General features: G+C 36.1%; 1 pseudogene across 1 annotated transcript in view; it reads right to left on the bottom strand.

Moving 5' to 3' along the window:
* LOC143237953 (CD109 antigen-like) overlaps positions 1–2,681 on the bottom strand; it is a 146,561-nt pseudogene extending 143,880 nt beyond the window's left edge. The window contains exon 1 of the transcript XR_013020349.1: positions 2,557–2,681. The product of XR_013020349.1 is annotated as a CD109 antigen-like (transcript). The remainder of the gene's footprint in view (positions 1–2,556) is intronic.
* Positions 2,682–16,645: the final 13,964 nt, after the last annotated feature.

The raw sequence follows: 16,645 nt of genomic DNA, 5'->3' as shown, positions 1-16,645 counted from the left end.
TGCAAGAGAATATAGTGATCCATAAGTTAACTTCAGATAAAAAATCGTTAAAAATGTATTACTAAACTCTGTGTTACTCATGATTATTAAGTCAGTTTCACTAAGTTTTTTGTTTACAAACATTTAAAAACATCTACTACATTCTCCTCTACCTTGACTATTGAGTAATTTTCTACTAAAGTTTCTTATTCAGACGTTAAAAACCCTCTACTACACTCTACTCTACCTTGACTATTAAGTAATCTTCTATTAAAATTTTTTGTTAAGAAGCCATTAAAAATCCTCTACTACACTCTACTCTACCTTGACTATTAAGTAATCTACTAAAGTTTCTTGTTCAGACGTTAAAAACCCTCAACTACACTCTACTCTATCTTAACTATAAAGTAATCTTCTATTAATGTTTTTTGTTGAGAAGCCGTTAAAAAGCCTCGACTGCACTCTATCTTAACTATTTAGTAATTTTTTACGAAAGTTTCTTCTTCAGATGCCGTTAAAAAGCCTCGACTACACTCTACCTTGACTATTAAGTAATTTTCTACGAAAGTTTATTGTTCAGACGTTAAAAACCCTCTACTACACTCTACTCTACCTTGACTATTAAGTAATCTTCTACTAAAGTTTTTTGCTCAGACGCCGTTAAAAAGCCTCGACTACACTCTACCTTGACTATTAAGTAATCTTCTACTAAAGTTTCTTGTTCAGACGCCGTTAAAAAGCCTCGACTACACTCTACCTTGATTATTAAGTAATCTTCTACTAAAGTTTCTTGTTCAGACGCCGTTAAAAAGCCTCGACTACACTCTACCTTGACTATTAAGTAATCTTCTACTAAAGTTTATTGTTCAGACGTTAAAAAGCCTCGACTACACTCTACCTTGATTATTAAGTAATCTTCTACTAAAGTTTCTTCTTCAGATGCCGTTAAAAAGCCTCGACTACACTCTACCTTGACTATTAAGTAATCTTCTACTAAAGTTTATTGTTCAGACGCCGTTAAAAAGCCTCGACTACACTCTACCTTGATTATTAAGTAATCTTCTACTAAAGTTTCTTGTTCAGACGCCGTTAAAAAGCCTCGACTACACTCTACCTTGACTATTAAGTAATCTTCTACTAAAGTTTCTTGTTCAGACGCCGTTAAAAAGCCTCGACTACACTCTACCTTGATTATTAAGTAATCTTCTACTAAAGTTTTTTGCTCAGACGCCGTTAAAAAGCCTCGACTACACTCTACCTTGACTATAAAGTAATCTTCTACTAAAGTTTCTTGTTCAGACGCCGTTAAAAAGCCTCGACTACACTCTACCTTGACCATTAAGTAATCTTCTACTAAAGTTTCTTCTTCAGATGCCGTTAAAAAGCCTCGACTACACTCTACTTTGACTATTAAGTAATTATCTACTAACGTTTCTTGTTCAGACGTTAAAAACCCTCTACTACACTCTACTCTATCTTGACTATAAAGTAATCTTCTATTAAAGTTTTTTGTTGAGAAGCCGTTAAAAAGCCTCGACTGCACTCTATCTTAACTATTAAGTAATTTTCTACGAAAGTTTATTGTTCAGACGTTAAAAACCCTCTACTACACTCTACTCTACCTTCACTATTAAGTAATCTTCTACTAAAGTTTTTTGCTCAGACGCCGTTAAAAACACTCTACTACACTCTACTCTACCTTCACTATTAAGTAATCCACTAAAGTTTCTTGTTCAGACGTTGAAAACCCTCTACTACACTCTACTCTACCTTGACTATTAAGTAATCTTCTATTAAAGTTTTTTGTTAAGAAGCCGTTAAAAACCCTCAACTACACTCTACTCTACCTTGACTATTAAGTAATCTTCTATTAAAGTTTTTTGTTAAGAAGCCGTTAAAAACCCTCTACTACACTCTACTCTACCTTGACTATTAAGTAATCTTCTATTAAAGTTTTTTGTTAAGAAGCCGTTAAAAACCCTCTACTACACTCCACTCTACCTTGACTATTAAGTAATCTTCTATTAAAGTTTTTTGTTAAGAAGCCGTTAAAAACCCTCTACTACACTCTACTCTACCTTGACTATTAAGTAATCTTCTGTTATAGTTTCTTGTTCAGACGTCGTTAAGAAAGTTCTAATTTACAAGATTGTCCAAAGACCAACTGCGTGAGCTTATACTAAACTTACTTATCACAAAAACAGTAAAGAAAGCAACTTAACCTCCAATCTTATGATCTGTGAATCAGTATCCACTTAACATTTCTCTTACTGTCATATTATTGTACCTTTGTCACCCCGAGAAAAAAAGAAAAGAGAAAAACACTTGATAGAAGTTGAAATAAATGAGTCTGAATAATGTGTGACCCAAAGTAAGCTAGATTGTTTAAAGAGAATTAATCGAAATCTTAATGAAATGTTAGGGTCTTTGTGACATTAAACCTTGAAGACATAATTCAGGTCCCACATCTGAAGAGATTGGTGTGTACCAACCATGCGTGAGACTTTCCGACTGAAAAGGTGTAATTAAACTCACACTATGTGTACTGTTTTTATACACTAAAAATAAAACACTTACCAACACCAGCTCTGTTTGAGTTATTTCTCGGAAATCTTCAGTAGATGATCCTTGTAATTAGTTTTTAATTTTGTCGTTATGTTTATATTAAACACTGTAAACAAGTGCTATTTATTTATCATATGCTACAATAAACAGACGAAAAAACATCACCTAAGAAGAAGGTGATTTCGGGACGTTCGAAAGAGGCAAGTTCTGGTTGATGTGTAGCGTTTTATTGCTCGGCGTTGACTGACAGATGCACAGGGAGTTGCCGTGTATACCCCGGGCTGGCTGGGTGTTCCGAGCGCTGTTACGGTGTCCTCACCGCGTTCAGCCTACACCCCAAACTGGCCGTTGTATTCTTCAGTTTCACTCTTAAACTTCCGCCACGCGCTGCACGTGTCCTCACATTATTTTTTGATATCGCTTTGACAACTGTGTGCGCACTCCCTAACGCTTGTCACGCTTTTAATCTTTCTTTGTTACTTTCTTACCCTAACGCTCTCTTCTAAAACTGATTTCTAACACAATTATTTCCCTCGTGTTCTTTTATTTGTCCACCCACTTAAAAAAAAAGGTATTAATAAATAAGTAAATAAATCTCACCTTGAATTTGTAATAAGGACATTTTCAACTGCTCTTACTTTAAGTTTACGGACAATCATGAAGAAAGCATGTGAATAAATAACAGTATAATGGTCAACATTGTTTTATGTTTATCAAAATCAGCATTTGTTTGTGTTAAACATGAGTCATTTTTAAAACCAATAAATAAACACTCAGAGATTAAATAAAACGTTTACTTTGAATCTCGCGCAAAACTACTCGAGGGCTATCTGTACTGGTTTAGCAAAGATAGACTAGAGGGAAGGCAGCTGGTCAATACCACCCACCGCCAAATGTTGGGCTACTTTTTTATCAACGAATACGAGGATGCACCGTCACTATATAATGCGTCACGACAGGAAGGAAGAGCATGTTCGGTGACGGGGAATCGAAGTTAGTGTTACCAAATACGCTTCGCACTTGCAGCTACGAATGCATTATAGGAGTAACAGTCAAACCCTCAATTTGGTTTGGTTATTTCGAATTTCGCGCAAAGCTTCATGAAGCCTACCTGCACTAGCTGTCCCTAATTTAACAGTGTAAGACTACATGGAAGGTAGCTAGTCATCACCACCCACCGTTAACTCTTGGACTACTCTTTTGCCAACGAATAATGGGATTGACTGTAACATTATGATGCTCCCACATAGCTGAAAGGGAGAGCATATTTGGTGCGACGGGAATTCGAACCCCACGACCCTCAGATTTCGAGTCGAGTGCCTTAACCACCTGGCCATGCAGGGTATTTGGTTAAAAGTGGCCGTTTCAGTTAGCGCGTGACCACCACTGGTTGTTGTTCTTGTGTTTGCAGTTAAATATCAGAGAAGGATAGATCTAAAGTATAGAGGTCTCTGACATAAACGTTTAGCCCACTATGTGAACAAGTAAACGAAATGACTCTAAAATAGTTACAAAAATCCTTCATAGGAGCAAAAAGCTTTTTCATGTGCTTATTTCTAATCATCTTGTCTCGCTTAATTCATAACTTAGAAATTAAGTTTTTTTTTAACATCCATAGAATATTTCTATTCGTTCATGTGCTTATTTGTAACCATTGTGGCTCGCTTAATTAATACCTTTTATTTTATTTTAGACAATAATACCACTTGTTTTCAAAAGTAACAAACTTACACCCTGCTTGCCAGTCGTTATTGCCAGGTGCAGTGACAGAACTGGTAGTAATAATGCTAAAAAAATATATTAATGTAAAATAAAAAACAGTTATATACGCACACGCGTCTTATTCTTATCTACACTAAGAAAGCACTTGGAAAGTAAAGTATTTTCTAAAATGTAAAAAGATTCGCGAAAAATGTGATTATTGTTTCAGAGCTATGCTACACATGGTTCTTGTCAGTGGGAAAGGATCCGTTAATTGAGAATACACTTTACGCCACCTAGCGACGACGGAGCTAATAATTTTATAGGTGCCTTTCTTTCCACTAATGCAACAGCAAATTCGCGTGACCTTACGCCACCTGCTGAAGTTAGACGTAAGACACAAAGCTACGGTTGTCTTCCTTTATATATATAACAGTAATTTAAACTTTATCAAGCGCCATCTAATGGTTTGAGAAGTAATACATAAAGCTGGAAGCGCCTTTCTTTCCACATGTGGTTGAGTCAATTAATTATGACACAAACGCCTGAACTAAAAGGCTTAATATTGTTTCCTATTAGAACATGTGACCATACTAATTAATGCTGCTTGTGTTTTACGTGTGAGTGTGCAATGGTAATAGTTACATGCTTTAATTATGTTGTAACTCCGTTTGAATCACCAATACAGTAAAATAATTTAACTGTAGTTCACAGCAGAGGGCACGCCCATTCAAAGGAAACCACTAGGTCTCTATGTCTGTTTGTTTTGGAATTTCGCACAAAGCTACTCGAGGGCTATCTGTGCTAGCCGTCCCTAATTTAGCAGTGTAAGACTAGAGGGAAGGCAGCTAGTCATCACCACCCACCGCCAACTCTTGGGCTACTCTTTTACCAACGAATGGTGGGATTGACCGTCACATTATAACGCCCCCACGGCTGGGAGGGCGAGCATGTTTGGCGCGACTCGGGCGCGAACCCGCGACCCTCAGATTACGAAGCGCACGCCTTAACGCGCTAGGCCATGCCAGGCCGTCTCTATGTCACAGATTCTCTTTTGATTTTATATCCGGTGACAACAAAAGCAAAGTTTTAACGTGTGTACTCACATGCTTTGTTTTGTTGTTGTTAAGCGCAAAGCTACACAACGAACTATTTGTCCTTTGCTCATCGTGGATATCGAAACACGATTTTTTCGTTATTAGCCCTAACATTATGATTATATGTTTGTTTGTTTTTTTTAATTTTGCGCAAAGCTACACGAGGGCTATCTGCTCTAGTCCTCTAATTTAGCAGTGTAAGACTAGCGGCAAGGCAGTTAATCATTACCACCCACCGCCAACTCTTGGGCTACTCTTTTACCAACGAATAGTGGGATTGACTGTCACATTATAACTCCCCCCACGACTGAAAGGGCGAGCATGTTTGGTGCAAGAGGGATTCGGACCTGCGATCCTAAAATTACGAGTCAAGTTCCTTAACCACCTGGCCATGCCGGGCCCGTAAATATACGAATCTATAACATTTACTTTATTCATATTAACGTGACCTTTACAACTATAATTTTATTTTGAGTTTAAAGTACTTTTATTATTTTCTACCTATTGTTTTAAAAGAATACTTTACAGACACGTACAGTTCTAAAAATACATTACATCATTCTTTGACGATCTGATGAAAACGAGAAACAAAGATATTTGGCGTACTATTTCTCAGTTCAAAATAAGAGGTCGCTTTCGTAACACGTAACTGAAAATTCAAGTCTTAAAATATAATGAAACGCTTCATTTATGATTACTATTATTATCAATTGTAAAAAAAAAAAAAAAATTCAGAGTCAAAAACATAACCAAGCGATTTTCTATATTTAATTTGTAAAAAAGTAAAGAACAATAGATTTTCGTTTACTTTCACTAAAGAAAGAAACTTCCATTGATTTGTCCTGTCTTTTATTGCTACAACTTATGACGCACATAAATAAACCCCAGTCATTGATCTGTTTGTTTTGTTTTTGAATTTCGCACAAAGCTACTCGAGAGCTATCTGTGCTAGCCGTCCCTAATTTAGCAGTGTAAGTCTAGGGGGAAGGCAACTAGTCATCACCACCCACCGCCAACTCTTGGGCTACTCTTTTACCAACGAATAGTGGGATTGACTGTCACGTTATAAGTTCCCCACAGCTGAAGGGGCGAGTATGTTTGGTGGAACAGAGATTCAAATCCGATACCCTCAGATTACGAGTCGAACGCCTTAACCCACCTGGCCATGTCAGGCCCGTCAGACAGGAGAAATGGTCATTAATATAGTTGTTCCATGAATGTGTTGTTTTCCAATACCAAGATGACACGTAGACATGACCTTTGCACCTGACATTATTTGTATTTTTTTTTTGAAAGACGAATCAACTTTAAAAATAGAGAATGAATATGAGACATACAGAGAAAAAGAGTTAATATAGTGACGTAAATATATTCTAAATAGAATTGATGGTCCATCTGGTGTCACAAATTATGAATTGAATCATCAATTTTTACCCTAGTTTAATTATATCGTCATGAATGAGAGCTCAATAGAACGTGGATATCAGTAGCAAAATTCGTAAAGCCGACGCCGGGAAAGAAAGGTAATATTTGAAACAGACAAACGTTTTATGTGCTACGGCTCAGAATAATGAAATGGGCAGGCCCACACTCCCACTTGTAGCATTATTTTTTTAAACCGAGATACCTTTGTTAATATACTGTATACTAAGATTGAAGAAACGTCTCATTGCGTGATTGTGGATTTAATGTATAACTACAATAAGCTATTTTTTGACATTAATGGAAAAATACATGATAAGAAATACATAAGAATGAGAGATTATAAAGTTTATTGTTCCAAGTAGTGGATTTGATTTGAGTTTCGCACAAAGCTATGCCAGGTTTGCCTGTGTTAACAGTTTCTAATTTAGCCACGACAGACTAGAAGAAAGTCAGCTAATCAACATCACCCACCGACATCTTTTAGGCTACTCTTTTCCCAACGAATATTGAGATTGATTGTGACATAATGACGTCTCCATGGCTGAAATGGCGAGCATGTTCTGTGACGGGGATTCGAACTCGCGACCTGCAGTTTGCGGGTCGAGCATCTTTACCACCTGCCCAACCAGGTAGAAGGGGTTGAGAGGTTATTGTTTACAGACCGGTTGAAGGTCATTTGTTGTCTGGTAGAAGCATTTTTTTTTCATCGTCTGAGATTGGAAGATTGTCGTTTATTATTTGGGATTGAAGAGTCACTGTTTATTGTTAGGTTCAGGGATCGTTTTGATGAAAGGTTATTATTGAGCTGAAGGATCGCTTTTTATTGTTTTGATGAAAAGCTATTGTTTGTTGTTAGGTTCAGGAATCGTTTTGATGAAAGGTTATTATTGAGCTGAAGGATCGCTTTTTATTATTTTGATGAAAAGCTATTGTTTATTGTTAGGTTCAGGGATCGTTCTTTATTATTTCGAAGAATGATCATTGTTTATTATTATTAGGTCCCGGGATTGTTTTTTTTTTATTGTTGTTTTGATGAAGTATCGTTTTCATTCTTTTTCATAATTCATATTTGTAACGGAATATTTTCTCATTCGAGATTTTTATCTATACCAGAAATGGCTCGTATTTAATATAATAAAATAACTTTTGTTGTTTGTTGATGTTTAGTTTTAGTACAATGGCCTAGCTGTCCACCGAAAGGAATCGATCCGCGGATTGAAAATAACTGAGCCGCTATATTAGAGATAACATTGATGACAGTGTGTGAATTAAATAATTAATTTGTGTTATGTGTAAGAAAGTTATTTTATACGTTTTATTTAATGTTAACTTAATTTTCTGGCGTGGTTGGGCCCAGCATGGTGGGTTAAGGTGTTCGACTTGTAACCTGAGGGTCGCGGATTCAAATCCTCGTCACACCAAACACGTTCGCCCTTTCAGCCGTGGGGAGGTTATAATGTGATAGCCAACCCCACTATTCGTCGGTGAAAGAACAGCCCAAGAGTTGGCGGTGGGTGGTAATGATTAACTGCCTTGCCGCTAGTCTTACACTGCTAAATTAGAGGATTAGAGCAGATAGCCCTTGAGTAGCTTTGCGCAAAATTCAAAAACAAACAAACAAACTGACGTGGTTGAATTGTTTAATATATATGTATGATATATATATGTATATATATATATATATAATATGTTCATTTTATCTATTTGTTTTTCTTGTAATATTTTATTATAAGGAATATATTAAGTTATGAACTGCGTATGTGCATTTAAAGCTAACCCAAATCTCTTAAGCTGATCGAATCTTGGGAGATATTGTTAGGATTACGGCCGAAGATGTCGATAACAACGAGCGTATTCAACTGATGAATCATTGAATTTTAATCAGTATGTCTATGATCGGTTTATGAAATTAGCTGTATTCATTACTAGGTTAATTTGTAGTACTAAACTATGCTCTGAACAAAAGTTAATCATATTAGCTTTATTTCTCATTTTCCCAAAACTTTTAACTCCAACATAGAACACTTTTAGAAAGTTTTGCTAGTACAACATAACTCAAACTGAATTCAATCTGCCTGAATATTCACGATTCTGAGGATTTCGGCCCCAAACAAGCAATGAAAATGGCTTATAAATTGTCAGGCTAAACAAACAAATTTCATTAACAGGCGCAATTAACCATTAAACATACGACTTGCAGTTCTGGATTGAGCACTTATCGGTGTATAATTTACAGGCGAATGAGGGGTAGCCAAGTGGTTAACATCTCGGGCTACGAGGATCTAAAACGTAATATAAATCCGAAGACCCTCCATTCTTTCAACTGCGGGTACGTTATAAAAATGAGTCACTCTTGCTACTTGGTGTAAAGAGTCGATCAAAGCCATTCTGTTGCTGTTAACTGTCTGTCTTCTCTTTGATTAATAATTCAGGATTAGTGATAGGTACACTAGAATTCTAAGCAGTGTCATTCAGGTTTGAAGTTCCAAAAATCTGTTGACGATTAAGTAATTTAATGGTACTTCCATTATTATCCATGGAGGAAGAACGATGGTAATGAATAACTTCCATTACTATCCACGGAGGAAGAACGATGGTAATGAGTAACTTCCATTATTATCTACGGAGCCCCCCGCTAGTACACCGGTATGTCTCCGGATTTACAACGCTAAAATCAGGGGTTCGATTCCTCTCGGTGGGCTCAGTAGATAGCCCAATGTGGCTTTGCTATAAGAAAACACACACACACACACATTATCTACGGAGGAAGAACGATGGTAATAAATAACTTCCATTATTATCCATGGAGGAAGAACGATGGTAATGAATAACTTCCATTATTATCCATGGAGGAGGAACGATGGTAATTAATAACTTCCATTATTATCCATGGAGGAGGAACGATGGTAATAAATAACTTCCATTATTATCCATGGAGGAAGAACGATGGTAATGAATAACTTCCATTATTATCCATGGAGGAGGAACGATGGTAATTAATAACTTCCATTATTATCCATGGAGGAGGAACGATGGTAATAAATAACTTCCATTATTATCCATGGAGGAAGAACGATGGTAATGAATAACTTCCATTATTATCCATGGAGGAGGAACGATGGTAATTAATAACTTCCATTATTATCCATGGAGGAGGAACGATGGTAATTAATAACTTCCATTATTATCCATGGAGGAAGAACGATGGTAATGAATAACTTCCATTATTATCCATGGAGGAGGAACGATGGTAATGAATAACTTCCATTATTATCCATGGAGGAAGAACAAATTGTTCAATGAATAACTTAGATAACAGAAACTGAAACCTGCATAAGATCATGCAACTTAGAGTATGAGAAATATTTAGTCTGATCTCACTTGTGTGTTTCGTCCAATTTTAATTTTGAAATTCAATTTACTTAAAATATTATCGAGAAAGGTGTACTTGAAATCACTCTGGACCATTATTATACAAAAAATCATGTAAATATGACAAAAATATTATCACTAACTGTTAACTATATTATATCCTTGGAAATAAATACCTTTTACTTTTTTTACCATAAGTGAAAGAATGGATTGATCCTGATAAACTGCTCAAACTGGGCGTGGCTACATGATTGACGTAATTAGAAGCGTATGAGAAGGTCTAAAGTTCACGCTACAATGCCACTGAGTTCCCTATGCACCTCCAGCTCTGGATGCATTACAAAAGTAACAGTCAGTTTCGTTATTCGTAACAAAGACAAACAAAACCTTCATAGCGGCGGGTGATGCTGACTGGCTTTTTATTCGTGGACTGTGTAAGAGGTCTTTGATTGGCTGTTTAGTTTATTCCCTGTGCACATAAGATGTCATAAGGAGGTCGACTGTTTCGTCTACTCCATGTGTACATAAGATGTCATAAGGAGGTCTCTGATCGACTGTTTAGTCTACTCCATGTGCACATAATTGTCATTATGAGGTCTCTGATTGGCTGTTTAATTTATTCCCCGTGCACATAAGGTTTCATTCAGTTTGAGAAAAAGTGATGTCATATAACTGCGAACGTCTCAACTACTCATGATCGTTGGCAATGCTCTAGGTTGATCGTAAGTAAGCCTAATAAACAACATATCCCACAAAGACGACGACCTGGAAACCGAACCGAATGAAAACTTTGATTCCAGTTCTAAGTTTCACAGTTGTCACCAAATTTTACATTTAGGTTTATACGCAATTCATCCACAATGTCGTCTGTAGGCTGTGTCGAGCTTGACTCTTAATATTCGACGATTTACTGAATTTTCTCCAGTTTTGTACAATTTTAAAGTTTTAAAAAAATCGGAATGAGGGACCGAGAAGGGGGATATAATATTAATTCTTTTCGTTCACCACTTCAGTATTTTTGTTTTGTTTTTTCGTTTGTTCATACGAAGATCTCTTGAAGAAATACTTTTTTTTTTTTCATTTAAAGCAACAAAACCCGACTTTGTTCGACGTCCAAGATTGAGTGTTACTGATATGGAGCTATGTTTTCCCATAAATCATTTTATTCTCGGTCTCAGAAATCTATTCTTGGCTGTGACTTTTTTATTTTATTGACATCTCGTTCAGTGACGTCACCTGATGACCAGTTCAAGATGAATGAATACACTACTTTTGTTATGCATTGTGTTACCACATCACTGATGCCAACGATTGACTTTCTGACAACAAAAACAACTAGCATGATATAAAAACCACGTGTATATTAATTATCCAAATTCTGGTTAGTTAACACGAAGAAAACACAAACAATAAAACAAGTTATCATTTTTTCAGTAAATTTTTATTTTACTGTTTTTATTTCATATTTTCCCTTCATTTTTATATTTTATCATAAATGTCTCTTTGTTTTCTATTTTAACAAACATATTTTGTATTTAAATTACACTTTTACAAGTGTTTCTTATTTCTACTTTCGTAAAGAAAACATTCTCTTATTATTCTCATGGCCAAGTGGTTAGAGCGCTCTACACCCCGTCGCACCAAGCATGCTAGTCCTTTCAACCGTGGGGCCATTATAAAGTCACGATCAATCGCACTATCCGTTAGTAAAAAAGTAGCCCAAGAGTTGGCGGTGAGTGGTAATGACTAGCTGTCTTCACTCTAGTCTTACACTGCTAAATTAGGGACGGTTAGCGCAGATAGCTCTCATGTAGCTTTGCGCGAAATTCAAAAACAAACTTATTAATTTGTATGTCAAGTCAACAGATTTCTCACTCAAACGTGCAGTTACTAGGTATAAATATGTTTGTGTGCATGTGAGAAAGTATATAAAAGTATGACATCCTCACACTTCGACAAAATGAATATTTATTTTGACATTTTCTAACTCTTATCAAACATTGTTTTTTTTCTGTTCTTACTCGTAAAAATAGTACGTTAACTTTGGTTACGATTTTGTTTGTGAAAGTGTAATAAGCTATTGTTGAGAAAGAATAATTAAAGACATGTCGACCCCGGCATGGCCAGGTAGGTTAAGACGTTTAACTTGTAATCGGAGGATCGCGGATTCGAATCCCCGTCGCACCAAACATGCTCGCCCTTTCAGTCGTAGGGGCGTTATAATGTTACGGTCAAACCCGCTATTCGTTGGTAAAAGAGTTGGCGGTGGGTGATGATGACTAGCTGCCTTCCCTCTAGTCTTACACTGCTAAATTAGGAACGGCTAGCGCAGATAGCCCTCGAGTAGCTTGGTGCGAAATTCAAAGCAAACAAACAGAGAAGAAAAAACCTGTTTAAGCTGTTATGAGATCTAGAGCTGAATTATTTTATTCGAATTATAATTATACTTGTTATAAAATGTTAATATTAGGCTATTAGATTTTTCTATGAAATATTCTTTATCAAGTCCCTTACGGAAGATAATGTAATAATAGTATTCATTGCCGACGACGACGCGTTTTGCTCAATTCAGAACTCTTCAAGCAGGCTAGGATACAACAAACACAGTAGTGTTAAGAATATTATTTATATAAACCATTTGATACAACTGCAATTGTTCTTGTGCGAATGCCTTATGGGTCTCCAAAGAATAATTACATTCAAGCTTATTATAAAACATTATCATTATGCCTACTACATTTTTGTTTGTTTGTTTTTGAATTTCGCACAAAGCTACTCGAGGGCTATCTGTGCTAGCCGTCCCTAATTTAGCAGTGTAAGACTAGAGGGAAGGCAGCTAGTCATCACCACCCACCGCCAACTCGTGGGCTACTTTTTTACCAACGAATAGTAGGATTGACCGTAACATTATAACGTCCCCACGGCTGAAAGGGCGAGCATGTTTGGCGCTACGGAAATGAGAACCCGCGACCCTCAGATTACACTACACTTTTAAACAGTATATTCATCATCGTGTTCCTCAAGGGTTTTCAAGATTTAATGGAGTGTATCATTTTGATTATTTCAGTTTCAGACCAAATGTCTTGTGCATAAATGGATAAAATAGGCTTAATTTGAGGAGCTCACACTTATCTTCGTCGAACTTTTATAATAGCGTAAAAATTACTAAACAATGAAAATTTGTTACGGAAAATATACGTAGTTAATAAATACTATATCTTAAACAATAATAAGCAATAGAACAACTAACAATGTAATACTGTAAAAATAATTTGTTTCTGGCTCTCTGTTAAAGGCGCTTGTTTGTTTGCTGTTAAGCGCAGAACTTCACAATGGACAATCTGTACTCTGCCCACACTAGATATCGAGGCCTAATTTTTCCATTATAATATATTTCTGAAGTTTACTGCTGAGTCACTAAGTGAAGTTAATATAACAATTTATTACGAAATCTGATTTTATTTTTTAAAAGTCAAGATTTCTTACACAAATTCCCCGCCAGCACAACTGTACCTCTATTGCGGTTTTTAGCTAACAAACTAAACAAATATTCTGTACTTTTTATAACGTAGTTTTCATATAAATCCAAAGACGACCATTTTACATTTTAAACCTTTTTTTTTTGTTTATTTTAAAACGAGCAGAGTCGTCAAGTTTGTTAACATTACTGAATAAGAGTTAAAACCAAGCAAGACAGGTATGTTAAAATTACTATATAAGGGTCGGTATAATTAGTGCAAATATTTTCATAAAAATCGATGTCCCGCATACAAAGACAGATATCGATTGCAATATACTCTCCTGTAATTCTTTGACCTATACTCAGGAGATAAATCTGCAATCGAAAAGTGAATGAAGCCTTATTACACAAACTGGCGACCAATTAACTCCTATGATTGTTTTCCATCCTACTGAGTTTTTGCTTTTCCTTAATTTATTCCTTTAACAGTCAAGTTAAAAGTGCAAGATAGTGTCTGTCTGTCGGTAGGAGCGATCGATTCATGACTCTTTGCTTCCTACGAAAGGACAGAGATACTGCTAAGCCAATCAGATGGTAAAGAACCGCCCGAGCGGCGCCGGAAGTCTAGCAAATAGGATTAGAACCTTTTGATCCGACCTCTAATAATGGCATGGAAAGACCTGTTAAAAGAATCTGTTACATAGGAACGCTGATACGCAAAATAAGAGCTAGGTTTCGAAATTTCTACTTTATTAACATGAAAGTTTTCACTGCGATTAATGCTGTCGTCTAAGTAAAATCTGTTAAGCAACGATGACTATTTACAATAAACAATAGTCGTGATAACGTTATTACGACACGAAAAGTAGATCGTTGTGTGACAACTCAATGCATCAATCAGCTAAAATTGTTACACACTCTGACAAAAAGGAAATGTCGGAATCTAATCGCACTTAAACAAGACGAGTATTCATCCTTGGGCATTGGCTTATTAGATTATGTTACTTGTAATTATTTCAAGTGGGTTTCTCGTCATCAAGTATGTTTTGATAAATCCATTATTTGAAAGGAGGAATGGATAGATCAAGCAGTTTCAACTAAGCATTTAAAACAAACTGTATTTCATCCGAAACGTAATTCATCCAAACCTTTTTCTTATAACTAATTAAAATACTGGAGCATGAGATAGATTCACATTTTAAACTGTTTTTCTATGTAATGACATGGAACACGCACACAAATATAAACATAAATAATGTATTGAACGTCTTGTCTGCACGGAGCATATTCTCTTATGTGCACAGACTTCCATCCGTCTTTCTCCTCTCCCCCCAAAAAAGATGAAAACGATTATATTATAAAAACTATGAGTTTTAGGGGAACTGAATTTAACAATGTTTAGAGTTGTAAGTTTTATTCAAAGTAATTTGACCTTGTTTTAGAATCGCTTCCCTATACCATACGTCTCGCATATCGTTTTATTCAAAGTACTTTGAGCTTGCTTTAGAATCGCTTCCCTATACCACACGTCTCGCATATCGTTTCATTCAAAGTACTTTGAGTTTGCTTTAGAATCGCTTTCCTATACCACACGTCTCGCATATCGTTTCATTCAAAGTACTTTGAGCTTGCTTTAGAATCGCTTCCCTATACCACACGTCTCGCATATCGTTTTATTCAAAGTACTTTGAGCTTGCTTTAGAATCGCTTCCCTATACCACACGTCTCGCATATCGTTTTATTCAAAGTACTTTGAGCTTGCTTTATAATCTCTTACCAATACCACAGGTCTCTCTCTGTTTTCGGTCTGACATGGCCAGGTGGTTAAGGTGTGCGACTCGTAATCTGAGGGTCGAGGGTTCGAATCCCTGTCGCACCAAACATGCTCGCCCTTTTAGCTGTGGGGGCGTTATAATGTGACAGTCAACCACACTATTCGTTGGTAAAAGAATAGCCCAAGAGTTGGCGGTGGGTGATGATGACTAGCTGCCTTCCCTCTAGTCTTATACTGCTAAATTAGGGACGGCTAGCGCAGATAGCCCTCGTGTAGCTTTGCGCGAAATTCAAAACAAACAAACAAACTCTGTTTTTCTTTTTTATTAAGTTTAGTGTAGTTTGGTTTAATTAATGGGACACTCTAGATGGACTAAAAGGTTCCTTTTCGTGTTTAAACTTCTTGTTTGGTTATGTTTTACAACAACGCAAGATTATGGATTTCAAGAAAATATTTTTCAGTGTGTACAGTATTGTGGTCATTATAAAGGTCCGTGAAGGCTATTTAGAGCAGACGTCTCTTCAAGTAGTTTTTCGGGATATTAGGTACAGACTTGATGTGCTGGTTGAATATTAACCCAATATCAACTTTATGTCACCTTTAACATGAAGATAACAGAAGCTAGCTGAGAAATATTGACCCAATATCAACCTTATTTCATAGAAATAAATGACTTTAATCATTATTGCAGGCGTCGGTCATAATCATTTAAGCTTTTCCGCGGTCATAAAACATGATAAATCGGGTCCCTGTAGTAACACATGCATGGTAGTCAAAAATGTGAGTGTAACACAACACTGTCTCAGCAGAGCGGACACAAATTATCAAAGTTTTGCGGTTTTTGTAGTGTTACTCAGAAAATGTTATCAAAGGATGAGATTATTGCAAAACATGTATTGTTACAACAGTATACATACGCATACAAATACTTCACTGTTTATTGCACCAACAATATGTGTACGTATACAAATACTTCATTGTTTATTGTAACAGCAATATACACTGCTGGCCAAACTCTTAAGGCCAATGAACATAAAGAAAAAAAAGATGCATTTTGTATTGTTAGACTCAACCACTTATTTTAGTAGAGCTTCGATAGATGAAAATAAGAAAAGGGAAAATAAAAATAAAAACTTTTTTAGCATTTAATAGGGAAAATGTGAACACTATGAAATTAGTCTAAATACTAGCTGGTCAAAAGTTTAAGACCACACTGAAACGAAGCGTTAATCGGTGAACACGTAACGAAATTTAGTCATTTGTGTTTAAGCA

The sequence above is a fragment of the Tachypleus tridentatus genome, chromosome 13 (assembly GCF_004210375.1).
Source record: "Tachypleus tridentatus isolate NWPU-2018 chromosome 13, ASM421037v1, whole genome shotgun sequence".
NCBI classification, from domain to species: domain Eukaryota; kingdom Metazoa; phylum Arthropoda; class Merostomata; order Xiphosura; family Limulidae; genus Tachypleus; species Tachypleus tridentatus.
The sequence above is the reverse complement of the archived record's forward strand: the minus strand, read 5'-3'. Positions and strand labels throughout refer to the sequence as shown.